Source organism: Chiroxiphia lanceolata, chromosome 7 (assembly GCF_009829145.1).
Source record: "Chiroxiphia lanceolata isolate bChiLan1 chromosome 7, bChiLan1.pri, whole genome shotgun sequence".
Classification (NCBI taxonomy): domain Eukaryota; kingdom Metazoa; phylum Chordata; class Aves; order Passeriformes; family Pipridae; genus Chiroxiphia; species Chiroxiphia lanceolata.
The window spans coordinates 13,751,473-13,768,234 of NC_045643.1; the positions used below are offsets into that span (position 1 = coordinate 13,751,473).

Here is a 16,762-nt window from a genome sequence, read left to right on the forward strand (position 1 = left end):
GTTGGTTTATACTGGCAGTTGAATATGCAGGGAGAAAAATACCCATCTTCCAGGTCAGGTCTGAGGAGGAAAACAGAAAGAGCTGCCGATATCTTCCTAGCATGGAATTCTCAACAGTCAGAGCACAGATACATAAATCCAAAATGACCCAGATTATTTTAACTAACACTCTAGCTTTGATTTGATTTGCAGCACTGGAACCCTTCAAAAATAAGAGAATTCTGATTTTATATTGAATCTGAATGAAAACCACTCTCTCAACATGGTCCACTGTCTGCATATTGTCTGAATACAATATGATGCAGAGAACACATCAGCAGAGGATCACATAAGCCAACCTTTACACTACTCTCCAACACTTAAGAAGACCATTTCAAGTGAAGAAGAAGTATGTCTGCTTTGGTTTTCCCAGGAAAGCTGGAGAGATGCAATTAGACAGAGGTCTACACACTGCACTTATAACAACTACCAAAAAACTTCCTTTTTAAAGCCTCAGTTGAAACTAGAGCACGCTGTATGCCAGGCACTGAATCCAAGATAGTTATACAAATGTAAGAATGCAAGTGTAAACTGATCTTCAGTTATAAACTAAAATTATCCTTTTAGTTAGTTCATCAAGTCCATTAGACCAGACTGCTTCAACAATGCAGACACACAAAAGACTCACCCCTGTGTAAAATAAATGCACCAGTTCCAGAACAAAACATCTCTAAGTAAACCTACAACATTTTAGGCTTTAACTTCCATATCCCAAATTCTGTGTCACATATTAGCTACAATATTCAGATTGGTATTGTTATGTTAATAAGCAAACTGCTACACAGCCCCAGGCACCTAGCAAATAATTAATTAGCATTGAGTCTGGCTTTTTGTTTGATTATCTGAAGGTAATACTGGGAGGGCTAATGGACCACAGCCATGATTTCTTAAAATCCAACATAAAGTGAGCAGACAGAACTATAAAGCTACTCCTTCAAATTACCACGTTTTTCTCACAGAAATGAGGAGAGGGGGGAAAACTTAAGAAAGTAAGAGAGGCACATGTATAAGAGTACTGTATTTCAAAAGTAAAGTCCAGGTTGAGTGAACAACGCTATTATTTTGCCAATTAAAACTGATGACACTTTAAATTCAAATCATTCAGTACAGCTACAGATAAAAAAAAAAAGGAGGCTGACTGTAAATTCACACAACTCTGTGACAAATTCAGCACTGAAGTTTACCAGATCTTGAAAAACAAATGATAAATGGCTCAGCACCTACAACAAGAGCAGCCAGCACTTCAGTCCTGCATCTAGAAACCATCTAAGATTATTTTATTTACAACTGTTTGGGCCTTCCTTGGATAAAATGATTAATGCATTTGCAGCTGACACCGGACTGCTTATCAGGAGCAGCTGGGAGCTTCAAAGATGTGATTGAGTAACACCAGACTCCAAACAAAACAGAACACAAATGCCTGTAAGACAATGCAGATCAGGTATGCTGAAATCCTGTAAAACTTTAACATAAACTGACCTTTAGACAAAGCTCGAGTGAGAAAAAAACAGTAGTAAATTATAGGAGTACATCCTTAATTCCACATAGGAAGCCATAAGATATTTTTTGGAATTTCACAGAAAACAGCAAGACTTTTCTGCTGCAGAACCATCTTATTTCCTGCATGAATCAACCACCGACTGAGGCTGGGGAGGAATTTTGCCAGAAGCCTGCCAGACTTGCAGTGTCATAAGATAAGCCAATACCCAGGCCACCACTCACTCCTCACGTGTCCAAAGATGGTGCCTTTCAGCAATGTCACCAATTCCCACCAGCCTCAACTCTAATCAGTTCTCTCCATGCTCTCTGACACATACTAGCAGGTACAGTTCATTGCTCTCTTTAGAGAAGTATGAAATGTGGATCTGGGGTCTCTCTCCTTACTCAGAGAAAATACATGACCTTTCACAGCACATTCAGTGACTGTGCTCCAAAAATCAAGCCATTAGGGACAACGGTAGACCCAGGGCTACAAAGATGGTGAGACAGTCAAGGTAGTTTTAAACATCCAAAGCATTAGAAGTATTTGAAGATGTAAGAATAGTCCTTTTGAGACAGAAGTAAGTTCATCACAAGAAAAAGCAAAAAGGAAAAAAAAAAAAAAGAGAAAAGGTGGTGGGGGAAAGTTATAGACTTGAAATGGGATGTGCAAGGAGGGAAATAAAGAATTTTCAACCATACAAGTGTTGGAACAAGGTCTGTAGGTCTGTACTAGATGATGCTGTTACATGACATTTTGCTCTCACATGAAATACTGGATGAACCAGCTTCCCTTCTCCCTTTACTTCTCAGTAGCAAAAACGACCGGGTCAAGAATATTCTGAAGGCACAACTAACAGTCAAGCACTGTCTCTAATTCCAGTCAGCTTCACTGGTTCTGGCTATTGTTTGAAAGAAAATGAGAAGGAAGTTTAAAAAATAATAAAAATATTTACCAGGTTAATATGACACTGGGGGAATTATTATACAATCTCTCTTACATTTCATGCTATATTAATAAGACTTCGATTATCATAGTACAATGTTGATAAATTTTAGTATTTGACTTCCAAGATACAGCAAATACACCTGATGAACAGCTGAAACAACCTCTACCTCTAATCACAGTGCAGAGCCAAGTGACAGAACTGGATGAAACCCAAATAAGGCTCCTGAGAACAACTTCCACCTTCACCTGACTGAAATACAGAAGATGCCAGAATTAACACATCATCAAAACTTTATGCCATATGCCTCATGAACTGGATTTTGGCCAGATAGAAAACAGAAGAGAATGAGATTATTTACTCTTTTCACTGAAATTTAATATCACTAGTGTGCAGAAGGGTTCTGCCTGCCTGCCCCCATCCCAAAGCACAAAAAGCACTGCTTTCTCCTGCTACTCCAAGCGTCTTCTGGAAAACAGAATCACAAGAGAGTTGGGAAGGAAGAGCTTCAGAGATTTAAAAGGAAAAAAGAAGGCAGCAAAGCAAAATCAAAGTCACTGCTAAACATCTAACAGACAGGGAGGTCTAAGTAAGTCAAGTGAGACATTCAGTCCAAATGTGAAAAATGATACCTGAGGCACATGTTCCAGTTACTGTTTTGCAGCAACTTTCTCCAATCCAGAGCTTGCGAGAGGGCCACACGGAAACTCTCCCTACACCATTTTAACCCAGTCAGTACGACCCCACAATAAAGTTAAAATGAAAACAACAGCTGGTAAGCAAACTTGATTAAATGCTGCATTTGCATATATTTTGCATCAGTCCTGAGATGCCATTATAACTTTGGTTTTCATTTGCAGCCTCGTGCCATCCATCACTGACACAGATGAGTCCAATTCATTTTTCAGTCAGCTACCTCATCCATTCTCTTTGGGCTCCAGAACTGTATTCCACATGCATTAGCTCCACATACCATGCTCGAGCACCAACAGAAATGAGAAGTTAAACAAAGACTTATTGAAAATGCCTACAGCAAACGGGACCTAACGCAGCCATTATTTGCAAGAATGCTCAAGGCTAACCAGGTTACAGGAATGTTTTATCACAACCCACCGTCCTCAATAGGGCTGCCAGAGTAACAGTTCCCTTCTCATTAACACAGATGATTGTATCTGTTTCTCAACTCACACACACAAAAACAGGTAGAAAGCCGGTCGCTGACAAGTTCAGCCACGAGATGCTGAAGGCTTTTCAGCAAAGTAATTGGATCTATTTCCGCTACATTTTATCACTACAAGTGGTGCCTAAAAAGGAAACCAGCACATGCAATGAAGCAGTTGATTCTCTTCTTTAAATGGCTGCTAAGTGAGGACACAGCCATTGTCAGTTAATAGAACAAAATGATAACATCAGAATCTGCTGGTCTAATGGTCACAAAGTAAGTGATTTCGCCTCCTGCAGGACCTGCAACAGCTCTGGTTGCATTATTAAAGGCATCTCTTACATTATGAGCTTAGGCTCCAAAACCAAACAAACACAAAACCCAAAACAAACAGAACAAACCAACCAAACAAAAAACCAAAATAAACAAGACAAACAAAACAAAAAACAAACAAAACAAACCAACCTAACAAAAAAAAAAAAAAAAAAAAACAAACAGGGAAAAAAGCCTGAAAATTCCTCAAGTGAGCTTTAGCAAGATTACAACAGTATTAAACAGTTTGATCGTTAAACTGTAGCTTGTATCTTTCTATGGGAACTCACATACTTATCTAAAACATCATAACAATATGTGACTCAAACTCACAGTTTAAAAATGAAATCTAGCTTTATTCCCAAAAAGAAACTCCATCTCAGAAAGCCTCCTGTATAAAACTTTTTCTCCCCAAATTGCAGAAAAACATTTTTTCACTAATGAAAGCCAGTAGTATGAAAGTTATCATGCACAAGATGTTTCACAACTGAAGCAACACCACTTTGTAGAATGTTAATAGTCTGCTTCAACCCATTTCAAAACTATCACTGTCTGCAACACGGCACACGGAGCTACGACCTGCACTGTCTGGTCTACTTATGAACAGTAACATCCTGGATTTTGCTACACCATCGAGTTGGGTGGGGCTTTTTCTACCCTAAAATCCCAACTGATAAGCCAAACAGTTAATCTCTAAATGCACAATGCATAAAAGGGATCATTTCAAACCAGATAAATGGAAGACACTTATAATCACCACAGCATTCACATTTGAATGACAGCTAAACATAAAGACACATCAAGCATTCAGCCATCTGCAAAGAAGCTGGTTGTTTGTATTTTTTCATATTGTTTATTCTCAAACTCTTAAGGCAAGAGTCAGAGGTGACCAAGACTTCCATTTAGTGAGATGTTCATTTCGTATCTACAGCCATTAATGAACTGCACTATGAACAATAAGCCAGACTCCTCCACTTTCATTGCATTCAAAAAGACAGTTCTGTCACACCAAGACAATGTGTGCATACTGCCAGATGTATTTTACACCTGGAACATCTAAAGTTACTCAAAAAAAAAAATCTACCTAGTGTTGTCCTAACATCTGTGAATATGGTTCATTTAATGAAATTATAGCAATATGTATTTTGTTCTTGCAGACAAGAAAGAATAAGATACATACGTGACTTAAAAATTCATGATATATAAACACAACCAAAGTATGTATCCAGTCTCTATTCAAAGATAAATGGCAGTAAAAGTTGTTGCAGCAAAACAAGAAAATACACTTCAAGTACAGCTACCAGAGACCCAGGATGACAAGAGGAGGACACAGTCTACCTTTAGCACTAAACTTTTAATAATACATGAAAGGTCTAATAAGAAAAAGCACCTCAAATGAACAAAAGTAAATCATCTACTCCTTTCTGACTTGTGGCAATTATTCTCCCACAACACACAAAATCCAATTTAAACAGAAAATGGCCTAAACCAACATTTTTCCTGACTCAAGGATTAAGGGGCCAACACTGGTACACTCTGATCCATCTTACTTCAAGTGTAAGGATGTGAAAAGGATAAGCGTTTAGAGCAATTATGTTTTGTTGACAGTTCTGAAAAAATAAGTGGATTGAACACAGCAGTAATCATAAGGAGGAAAACACCCCCAGAAATAATATATTTAAAATGCACAGGCCACGAGTGTTCTTTTTAAGCATTTCTGAGTTATGTTGAGTATTCAGAGCAAAAATTAATTCTTAATTTTGCTCTTCACAAAGTCAGTGGAGTGGTTTCTATGAGGGTTTTTCAGGTAGAGTTAGCACCTCCCATCAGTCAGCAGCTGACTGAGAGCTATCCAAATAACTGCTCCTGAAACATTAATCCAGAAAACTTCGCTAGATTTTTGAGTGCTAGTCTTGCCTCACATAGATGAGTCATCATTTACCATTGACAGCACAAACCCTAATGTTAAGATTTTTTTTTTTCCACACTCACATCTACTTTTTTTCCTCAAAAAAAAAAAAATTCATCTTCCTTTTTCACTACAATCTAAACAACACCTGCATCATTACTACTATGCAAACATTGGCCTTTCTCTATGTACAACATTAAAATGTCAATAAACCTTCTCCTTTTTGTCACCCAACACAACTATTTCAGGTTTCCAGCTCTTTAGGGAGTTTTCTTCTTGTAGCTTGTAATGCCAGGAACTCCTGAAACATTTGTTCTGGATACATTCATTACAGCCAGCAGGGGAAAATTAATTGTGAATTGGAAGCAGCTCAGTTTTTCAAATGAGCCTAATTCTGTAGGAGCTGAGCATGTTAACTGCCTTCAGTCCTTGAAATATTTCAGCAAGTCTTTCTACCCCACATACAGCATGGAAAGACTCAATTCAAGGGAGTGATCTCCTCTCCAGTCTTGTATTCTTTGAGCAGACAAAGAACAGGTTGAGAGGTGCCAGAAACAGAAGATGACAGTCAAATTTTAAACATCAACTAAAAAAAATACATATGCCATATTTGTTAAATAAGGCAACTGTGATAAACAGACTTCTGAAAAATATGCAAATAAAGTTAATTTCATATTAGTATACTGTTCTAACCTATTTTATAGGATAGGGAGGGGCAGGGGGGCAACCCAGAGAAAGACAGACAATTTCTATAGAAATCTCAGTATAGTGAGTAACCTAAAGAAAATACAATTGAAGTCAATGAGTCAAAGCAAAGTGTGCTACATTTTTTGCACACTAGAACAGACCAGATATTTCCACAAATTAACTCATACTCAGTAAGAAATAAACCAGCTTGTAAAAATAATCTAATAGATTGTTGACTTAGTGTAACCAATCATTTTATTTATTCAAAAAAATCATTATACCTTATAAAAATCACTGTTATAGCCAACAACTTTTTAAATCAGTATGAGTGGAAGAAATGTGGTTTGGAGGCAAACTGCATTTCAGAGTTCAAAATGTATAAATATTTGATGGATGCGATACTATATTTGCCTCATTTTTTTTCCTGCAAGCTTAACAAATACTAACTTCTTTTTTCTAAAAGGAAGCCCTCTGGAGTCCTTACTCAGCAAAAAAAAAAAAAAAAAAAAATCCTGTATGACTTCTGGTTTCCATACAGGCTTTTATGTAGATCAATCCACAGTTCAAATAAAAAAATCAGATAATTAAAATAAAACTTCTTTAAAGAAATAACTTAAGCAGTGAATGGAAAACTTCAAGACTATGTATTTTAAAAGCAGAAGCCTGTTTCAGTTTCAAATAAATTGTACAGGTGAGATGCAGTACAATCATCCAATCTACTGATGATGAAGTCCAACACAGAGTAGAGGACCAGAGGAAGTTAGTCACTTGGTTTTGTCCTGGACAGACTGAGGGACAGTTTTCATTGCACAACTACCTCTGAAAGAGAAAAGGTACAACTGATCCATTCTAAGCTTAAACTGCTGCAAAACAGCAACATCACCTTGACAAGTAGCCTTCTTTATTGCTTTCCCTACTTCTGCACTGCTGTATTTCTGTCCCACGTTTGTGGTGTTTAGCATCTAGGATTGATCAAAAAAAAATTCTGAGACAAAACCACTCCATCAAAATCCTTACTGAAATAGTCATGAAAGCCATACAGAAAAAAGTTGCAGCTGGTAGAGAGAAAATTTTAATAGTTGCTCAACCAGGGGTCCATATGAAAGACGTTCTGCAACATACCTCTAGGCAGGAATAGCAGGGTTAGATGGCACATGCAGTTCTGACAAGCTATGGAAGAAGAACTTAGTTAAGCCGAGTTCCAGGTCATGTACTATCTTCTTCATTCATGAAACTCATCACTTACAAAAGGTCTGTATCCAAATGAGCCTGCAGCCAACACTTCCACTAACAGCAAAGTCTTAAGGGTCTTAAATCTGCAGTCTAGTTTCACCACTGGCTTGTGCTCAGAAATAAAAGAATTGGCAAGCAGAGGATGTTAATGGAAAGCTTTCTAACACTCAAAATACTAGCCACCAAATGATTATCACAGAGAATTTAAAAAAAAAAAAAAAGAATTACCATCATCATTTTGGACAAAGGTCAGAGCAGGCAAACTGTGTCACTAAGAACTGCATTCAACAAAAATGCCTGACTTAGAGAAATTGAAGTGAATGGTACCTACATTCAGCAGTGGTTAGACTCCTTGAAACACAGAAAAATGGAGGAATTATATGACAAGTCCCCTACATAAAATTCTGTCTTAATCACCATTAATGACATCCAGCACTGCACAATTAATGAAAAAAAGAAAGAAAGAAAGAAAGAAAGAAAGGCTAGGAAAGACTACATGCCCTCGAAAGTTCTAGTGTGAGAGTTTGAGGAGAAACATAAATAGGGAGCTACCTTACAATGGACATCACCAAAATCTGTGAAGACACGAGGCAGTCTGCCTGTCCCACAGGCACACCAGCCAAGAGAAAGCTGCAGAGCAGGTACAAGAACCTTTTCAACTAGTCCCCTTTGCAGCAGCTGCAGATCACCCCTATACTTACTGGGAGGACAGAACCCTGTAATGGCAGCTTTCAAGGAAATGTGAAAATGTGAAAACACTGCCTCACCAGTACCTCCCACAGGTATGAAATGTCCAAATTAAAAGAAATAACTGTAAGATGGTCTGCAGGCAGGTGCTCAAGAGTTTGGATACAGAACAAATCCACCATATACATGGGATTAACCCATCAGGATTCAAAGGTCCAAACAGAGACATGCTGGATTCTAACTTCTTTTGAACTGGAACTAGTTTTAGTTGACCTGTTCGTTGACACCCAAATTAAAAGACACAGGAGATGATTATATAAAGTATTTTTGTCTCCTCTCAGAAAATCTGTAACTTAGATATTCAGGTTTGCCAATAAAGAGTAACTCAGTTGTTGATGGACTGACGAGAATAATATGTTCTACAACAATATGAAGGTCTTCTAAGGTTTTAGGAAAGAGAGATTAATAGAGAAACTGATTAGTCAAAGTAAAAAAATAAAGCTGCACAATTTTCCAGGAATGAAGATCTCAATTTCTTTGGATTGTATCTAATTCTCCTTTAAGTATTCCATTTTCTTACACTGATTGAGAAATTACTTCATTTTTGTAAAGGAAAATGATAGGGAGGGTGCATGTTATGATTCACCAGTAGCTTCTATTCTATCAGTAATCTGAAAGAGATTCTATCAGATAATGTACTGCAAAACCTTTTGGCTCCATGGAGCCTCATCTCTGAAGTCAAATCCCTAACCAGGAAAAATAAAAAAAGAGAGAGTCCAGTGCCAGCTGTTTTCTACCCATCAGACTGCATTCTGTGATTCCAAACACCAGTCACTGTTAGAGCACAATCATTCAGCTTCCCTTTGTACCAATGGTATCCTTATCATAGGCTATAAGAAGCATGTTCATTCAAACATTCTGTAGTTTTCTTTTTCCTACATATAACAAACAATAAAGAAAAACATTGAGGTAAGAAGTCTCCCTGTGGCAACAAATGTTGCCAGTGCATTCTTATGAAACTAATGAGGTGTAAACCTCCCAGTTCGGGAGCATTCCCAAGAGCAAATCTAGCACTGGAGTAGTGCTGTGGCACCTGCCACAACAAAGCAAAGTCATCAGTTCTGAATGGATGTACTTACTGGTGACATAAAAATTACAGGTTTACACTGGAAAGTAAGAGATTTTGATTACATTAAAACATTACAACTTTAATGGAGGCGTCTATAGCACAATCATTAGGCGTAAAAAGAAAAAAAACCCAAACATTTACAGAATCAAGTCTTACATATTTTCTCTTTAAATTGAGGATAACAGTCAAAAAAAGTTCTATCCAGTGCAATCAGTAATTTCTAGTAACACGAAGTTTCCTTTACAAATAAGTTACTGAAGTAATCTTAAGGACATCATAAAATCCTGGTGATAAGCCTTACAGATCTACCAACAACACATAACCTGAGGGGAACAAAAAATGCTTACATTAATGACCATGTTACATAAATACTGCAGTCTTTTTTTCCAGAAGTTCTTGTAACATGGTGATTTTCTAAATTTCTCATATGAAGCAGCTTTCTGAGTTTGCCATTGTGTTTGGGACACTATATGGCCAGTGGAATTTACAAGACCATTTCTATCAGTAAGTCACTCACATAAGCCTGTCACTTCTGTTTAGTCAGTTCCCCGACATAAAATGGGTATATCCTTATGCATAAGCAAGATTCAAGAATGAAATATAAAAACACAAAGCAGAATCTGTTTTCAATTATACTAATTGCTCGAGACCTTTAGCATTACCATATTCATTAAGGATGAAACACGAGCATCTTAATGGGGGGCTAGAGGGAGTTTACAATAATGAAGCAATAGGTCTTCACGCCTAGGAAAGCTGCAGTTCTGACATTCCAATCATTAGGAAAGCCTAAAGAATGTTCTGCTCAACGGGGGAGGAAAGCTGCTGCCTCAGTAGCAGGATGCTAGATGGCCCAGAATGTTGTGCTTCAGCTGGCCTATCACACTGAATGAGCGAGGGGGAAAGTACAGCCACTGAACATGAAATATTATGCCCAAATAACTTTGGCTGTTAAAAACAAAAACATTCTGTTTTTCAGAAAATATCAATAGAACACAACCCTCCACGTTCAGTTACTTAAGGAAAAAAAACCCCAAAATATTGTGCAGCAAGCAAAACACCCTCCTGGTTCCATCCTCTGCCAGAAATACCATTTGAGGTTTAAATTCCTTCTTCACAAATTCCTACGTGTCTACTTGGAGTTCATCTTCAACTGGGCAAAAGCAACAGGAAGCAGTCACTACTGAGAACTCTGTACTGCTCTTTAATGGTTTCCTCCTACGACTGCTTTATTTAGTTACTACACAAAGCTTTGCTGTCTCTCAAGTAATAACAGAGTAATACTCAGAATTTGATTAATGTGATCTGGGAGACAAAAACGGAAACTCAGTATTATCATATACACTGAAGTCTGACCTGCAGTATTTCCAGGATGAGTTATTCTAATTTTGCCTATTGAATTTCCACCAGTTTTATCAGCTCTACCCTTCAACTGAGCTCCCTGGAAACACATTAACATCAGGTAGCAACATCCAGTCAAAAGCCCAAGTTACTGGCAATAATCAACATCTTATAAGGGACAAAGGGATCAAAAATATTTTTTTCAGGTTACATAAGTACCTAATGTCCTAGAAGACATTTGCTATGACAAATCTGACTAAGTCCAATGGCAGTTTTTCTGTTTGGATTATAAACACCTGGGACAAAAGGAAAAGGAGATTGGAAATCTACCAAAAATCTCATTACATCAAACTAGTGGCAACAATACAACACAAGAGCAGACATTTTATGCAAAAGAAATTAAAAGGCAGACACTTTTTAACCCTCAATTTTTCTGGATCACTGTAAAAGTGATCCTGGAAATCCTTTAAGAGGCCCAAAGTTCTGCCAGCTGAAAGCTATTTCCAATCTCAATGAAATGTCATCACTAGTGTTTTTAAGTCAATAAACAGTTTCTTAAATCATTTGTCTCCTTCCCTTTTCTTTACTCCTCCTGCTTACATGGCCTGTCTTCCCATACATGAGTCAGTCACTCAAATTCATATGATAGGAATGGGAAAGCAGCGTATCCAGTTATATTCTCATTTTTGAGTACAATAACACAGTGGACAAATCCAAAGGCTGAACACAGAAGTGATAATCAAGCTGTTCACTGACAGAAAGTTTCCAAGACTCACTAACATACTGCAGCTGATTAAGCAGTGCTATGAAAAATATGGGAATTAATAGTTAAAATATTTTCTAGGAAAAAAAAGTACTTGAAGACAGAGTTTAGAATTGTTTTGGTAAAACAAAGATTATGGATTACCCCATCCCTATTAGAGCAAAAAATAAAATAAACTACGACAAACTGGGATAGGGAAAAAAACCCCAAACCTAGAGTCCAAGTCCAAGACAAAGTGCAAAAGTGCTACACAGATACAACTCTATTATTCTGCCTTTATAAAGGACTAAATACTTACAATTTGCCCAAAACAGAAAAAATGTTCATAAAAAAAGGATTTCTTTTACAATTTTTCACATATATCTTCTGAAGAAATCTTCTGATTTTGCAAACTTCTTTCATAAGCATAGAGTTTGGAGTCAAAATAAATTATCATTCTCCCTTTCCCCAATATATTTAGAGAAACTACAAGAACATTTAGTACTCCTGATTGCTGGCTGATTTACAACAGCAACACTTAATTCCAGAAAACTAATTGTCATGTGGCTGGCAAGCAGGAACAGAAAGAAACTGAGAAAGTATTTTATTAGTAGGATTAAAAAATTATATAGGTAGCACATCTCAAACATCAGCTCTTTAAATACATCCAGTTTGGAAAAGATCAGTAATGCAACGGAACAACTCACTTTTTTTCACTCTAATCAAAAATGCACCATTCTTGAATTAACTCACTATATTATTGCTTCCTACTTGGTCTGACTGCCAATCAAAAACACCATTACCATTCCAGAATTAACAGCTGACATCTGTACCTTCTCATGAATGGAAACACAAAACAGAAACTGTAATGTCCATAACAACTCAAGTCCCTGTGAGACAGTTCAACAATTATTTGATTGTCTCTTGGCATTTCTGAAGGGAGGCCCACAAAGGCTGCTGAGAGTGAGCCACTTAAAAATTTCACTGTGCTTAAAGTAAGAAATCTTAAACAAGAAATTGCAGTGTTTATTGATTTTGCTACATGGTTTCCATGTTCCACCCATTCATCTGGTGTCTATGGACAAGATTTCAGACAGCAAAGTAGTCATTTCAATTAAGCTGTCTAAGTAAGTGCTGGATATGCAAACGGGAGTAAAGTAATACACAGGTGATAAACACCACTCCCCCATCTCTGGCTCCTCCAGAAAGATAAAAAGCATATGGAACAGCAAAATACGTTATACATTTTCCTTGGAAAAGTTTCCCTGCAGCTCAAAGAAAAGTCATTGTGGAATTCACTTGCCAGTCTCAAGCATTCTTTTCCCTGGGCATACATCACTTTCTGTACCCGCAGCATTCAAGGCCTCTGAGCGAGCAAGCAAGAATCCTCAGCTGAACCAAGGGCTGCACTACAAAGCTGGTAATTCAGATATTGCCTCCAACGTGGGGGGAGTGGCATTTCAAAGGGCAGAGGTGTGAGCACAACGGTGCACTTACCTGGAGTGCATCCAGCCCCGTATGCATTTTAAGGAATTGCTTTCAACAGGACCATGCAGATCCAGGCAACATCACAAGACAACATGGAAACCTTCAGTGCTGACTCAGAACCTCTCCTTCTCATTCATGTACTCGGGAAAAACAAACAAACAAAAGGTCTCTGATAATTCACTGCAGAACTATCAACAAGGTACCTTGTCCTGCAACCAAGGCTATGCCTTACAGCTACACAGAAGCGATCACACTATCAGGTACAGCAACTCAACTGTTTTGCAGAATATCTGCTCTCACTCAAGCAAAGAATCCTAAATACAACTGATGACATGCAACTGCTCCCCAAGGCACCAAAAATACCAAGTTAGGGACTAGGCTGACAATAAGGAATCATTAATCCTACTGTATCTACCTGTCAGCGGGAAGCCTTAATGCACACTGCTAAACAGCAACAAAAGCAGATCCTGAGTCACAAAAAAATTCCAAACTTCATTTTACTGAAACTCAAGTTACCTTCTGAGATGACAGTCACTTCCCTTAAAAATTCTTCACAATTCTCACAAAGAAGCTGATCAACAAAAAAAGTCTTAAATATCTAAGACTATTCACATCACGATGATACTGTAGTTGATCCTATAATACAAAGTTCATAATTCCAGAGTTATTGGTATCCTCCAGCGAATCAGACAAACTCTGCCCATTCAGAACTGCAACAGTACCTCTAATATCCACTACATTCAGTAGCATCAAAAAACAATCACTGCCTGATTTCTCAATTGAAATGGGCCTAGTGTTTTGTTTCAATTAATGAAGCAACTTTGTTAGCTGAGGCAGCTGGGCCTTCATGACCAAACCTTGCCAACACAGCCCAATCAAGAGAGCAAACCAAACTTGCTAAGGAAACACAGTAGGCTACAATAACCAACTGCCCACAGAGTTCTCAGCTATCTACCAAAAGTGTCACAGAAATGAGAGACTTAATCATTTACTGCATCAGCTTTCCTCTCATTACAAGTATAAAGAAGTGCTGAGTAGTTTAAACCAATTCAAAAATTTTCTCTTTTTATACATGTAAATTCAAATATTTTACAATTGTACATGAACTAATAATCTAATCTTGTATCTTCCCCTTTGCCAGACAAGTGACTGCAGTGTAATAGCAAAACTAGACTTCCCAAAATTCAGAGCCTCTCACACACATTTTTGTGGTATTTGACTGTACCATAACTAATAAAAAGTTCCTAAAGCTTGTATCCTAGCTACCTTTTTCATTTTCCATTCTGCAATTATGAAAGATATTCCTTGTATCAACTCTCCTCCCCTCTCCAAATACTTTAAGCACTTTAGCAATACTATTTTCCACTTCATTCTTTTAAAAGATTTTAACACTTGAAAAAAAAAAACAAACTTACAAGAACATTTAACATGCCAACAGAACGAGCAGCATTCTGTCACAGAAAGCATTCTAAATATTTTGAAAAGAAAAACAAATATGCAGTTATCTTTAGCACAAACCTGTTTACATGCACACCTCACAGCAGATTTTAGCTGCTGATTACCTTGAGATAATGCCATTCTCCGTAAGATTTTATATTTTTTTAAAGAAAGCTAATTATAGAAGAAGCCAAGAGAAGGAAAATGGCAAAACACCCAATTCATCATGTTAGATCAGACAAAAAATACTCCAAAAGGTAATAAAATTAATTGTTTGAGACATCTGTATGATCTATTTTACCAACCCCAAATTTTCCCCCAGGAAAGCAATTTAACACTGAATGATGCTTGTCAAGATAAGAAGAAATTTGTCTATTTATCTTTTTGGCCAGTTCCACTGCAAATCCTGTAGGCTGGAAGCCAGTGAATAAAAGCACTGCAAGAGAACTGTTTACATTTCCAGTGAACTGGGGGGGAGAGAAGGTGCAGAAGCCAAAACCCGTTTTTTCTAGTGATTTGTATGAAAACCTACTCTGCTTTTCAGGCCTTCAGGTTGCTCCCCCCACCCTGCCTCTTCATACACCCTTATAGAAGCTCTAGCACTGAAGCACCGCTCCTCAAGGTGATCAGCAATTTTTGAACGAACTGGCCTGTACGTGCTTTGTCCACCTACAGTGCAGAACAGGGAACTCAAAACTTCCATAAGGAAATAAGCCAGAAAGAAAAAGTTTCATTTGGAAAGGAAGAAATACAACAAGGTCAAAACCATGAACTCTGGCCTCTGGCTCTCCAATAAAAAAGGCTGATGATTTTGACCTCACACTGAAGGGCACATAGGAGATGACTTCTTGATATAAAAAAAAATTCTTTAGATACTACTTGAATAGCCAATTGGTTACAAAATCATGAGAAACCAATTGAACTGTAGTATATCTTAAGTGTCCAGCATTTTTCTGAACCTTTCTCACATTGCTGGAATTTCTATCCTATAATTGTTTATTGAGCCTTTCAGAACAGTCAGGGCTTCACCTAGAAAGGCAGGCATCCTTCTACTGCTTTCTAAAGAAATAAAATAAGTAACTAAAGACAGAGGAAAAGGCATTTGAAATACTTTGGAGGCCACTTTCAAGCCATCATCGCGAGACTAATTCCAATTTCACCAGAAGCACAAATCAAAGCTGATATCAAACTTTAAACTTCTAAATTCAACTCAGCTGAAAGTAATTCTGGTTCTGATAAAACCCCTCTCTTGAAGGGGTATTTCAGTACTCTGAACTATACTTCAGTGCAAAAGATCTCACTGACTGTTGGCTCTAACAGCACCAAGAATTCTATAAACGTCATGCAGTTATTACACACAGGCAACATCGTTAGGAAAAAGACTTTTCATACAAATTATTTGTCAAGCTCAATGTATCTTAAGGCAGCTTAAAGCATGCCACTCAGAAGGACTAACATGGTGACCAAACAATCTCTACTAGACCACTCTCAGCTGTTCATAATGTATTTAACATATCAGTGACAAGTTTTTCTCAAAATAAACCTTCAAGAACAAGACTTTACTTCCAGTTTAGCATTCAGGATATCAAAGAATTGACTGGGCCCAAAAGAAACCATCACAGGGCACAAAACAGATCCCATAAGACTTTGGCTGTACTTTTTACTCAGATGTCTTAGGAGGATGGACAATCCTGCAGGCCCTCAATTCAGGACTTGTAACTGGAATTTCTTTCACAAAGCAGTATTTGCAACACTAGGCCTTTCATCGGTATTGAACAGTACCCCATTAGCCTTCAGCACCTGCCTCTTGGAGGAAAAAAGAAAAAAGTATTTTTATGCTCAATTAGGTACAATCAAAGAAAAACTTAAGAGCTCCTTTCATGTAAGGGAAGTCACCTACCCATGCAGACAGCACCTCACTGGGCAGCTACTGCCAGAAAACACAAGCTTTAATGAAAATAACTTAATGTTACGCTTGAGTCTGTATCGAGTTTGTTAGTCAACACGCACAGCAATAACAGCCGTGGCTGTGTAGCTGAGCGGGACACGCTCCCAGCCCGCCGGCACCAGCTGGGCACACACAGTACCTGGCCGGGGCATCCCCGCTCGGGGCCGTGCCCGCGGGCCCCCGGCCCGGCAGCCCGACCGCCCCCCCGGTTCCGTCGCCCCCCGC

The 16,762-nt window shown here is 38.0% G+C and overlaps 1 protein-coding gene across 1 annotated transcript in view; it reads right to left on the reverse strand.

Moving 5' to 3' along the window:
- Nucleotides 1-16,762, reverse strand: part of PARD3B (par-3 family cell polarity regulator beta) — a 398,218-nt gene that overhangs the window by 381,228 nt on the left and 228 nt on the right. The gene's annotated exons all lie outside the window — the stretch shown is intronic.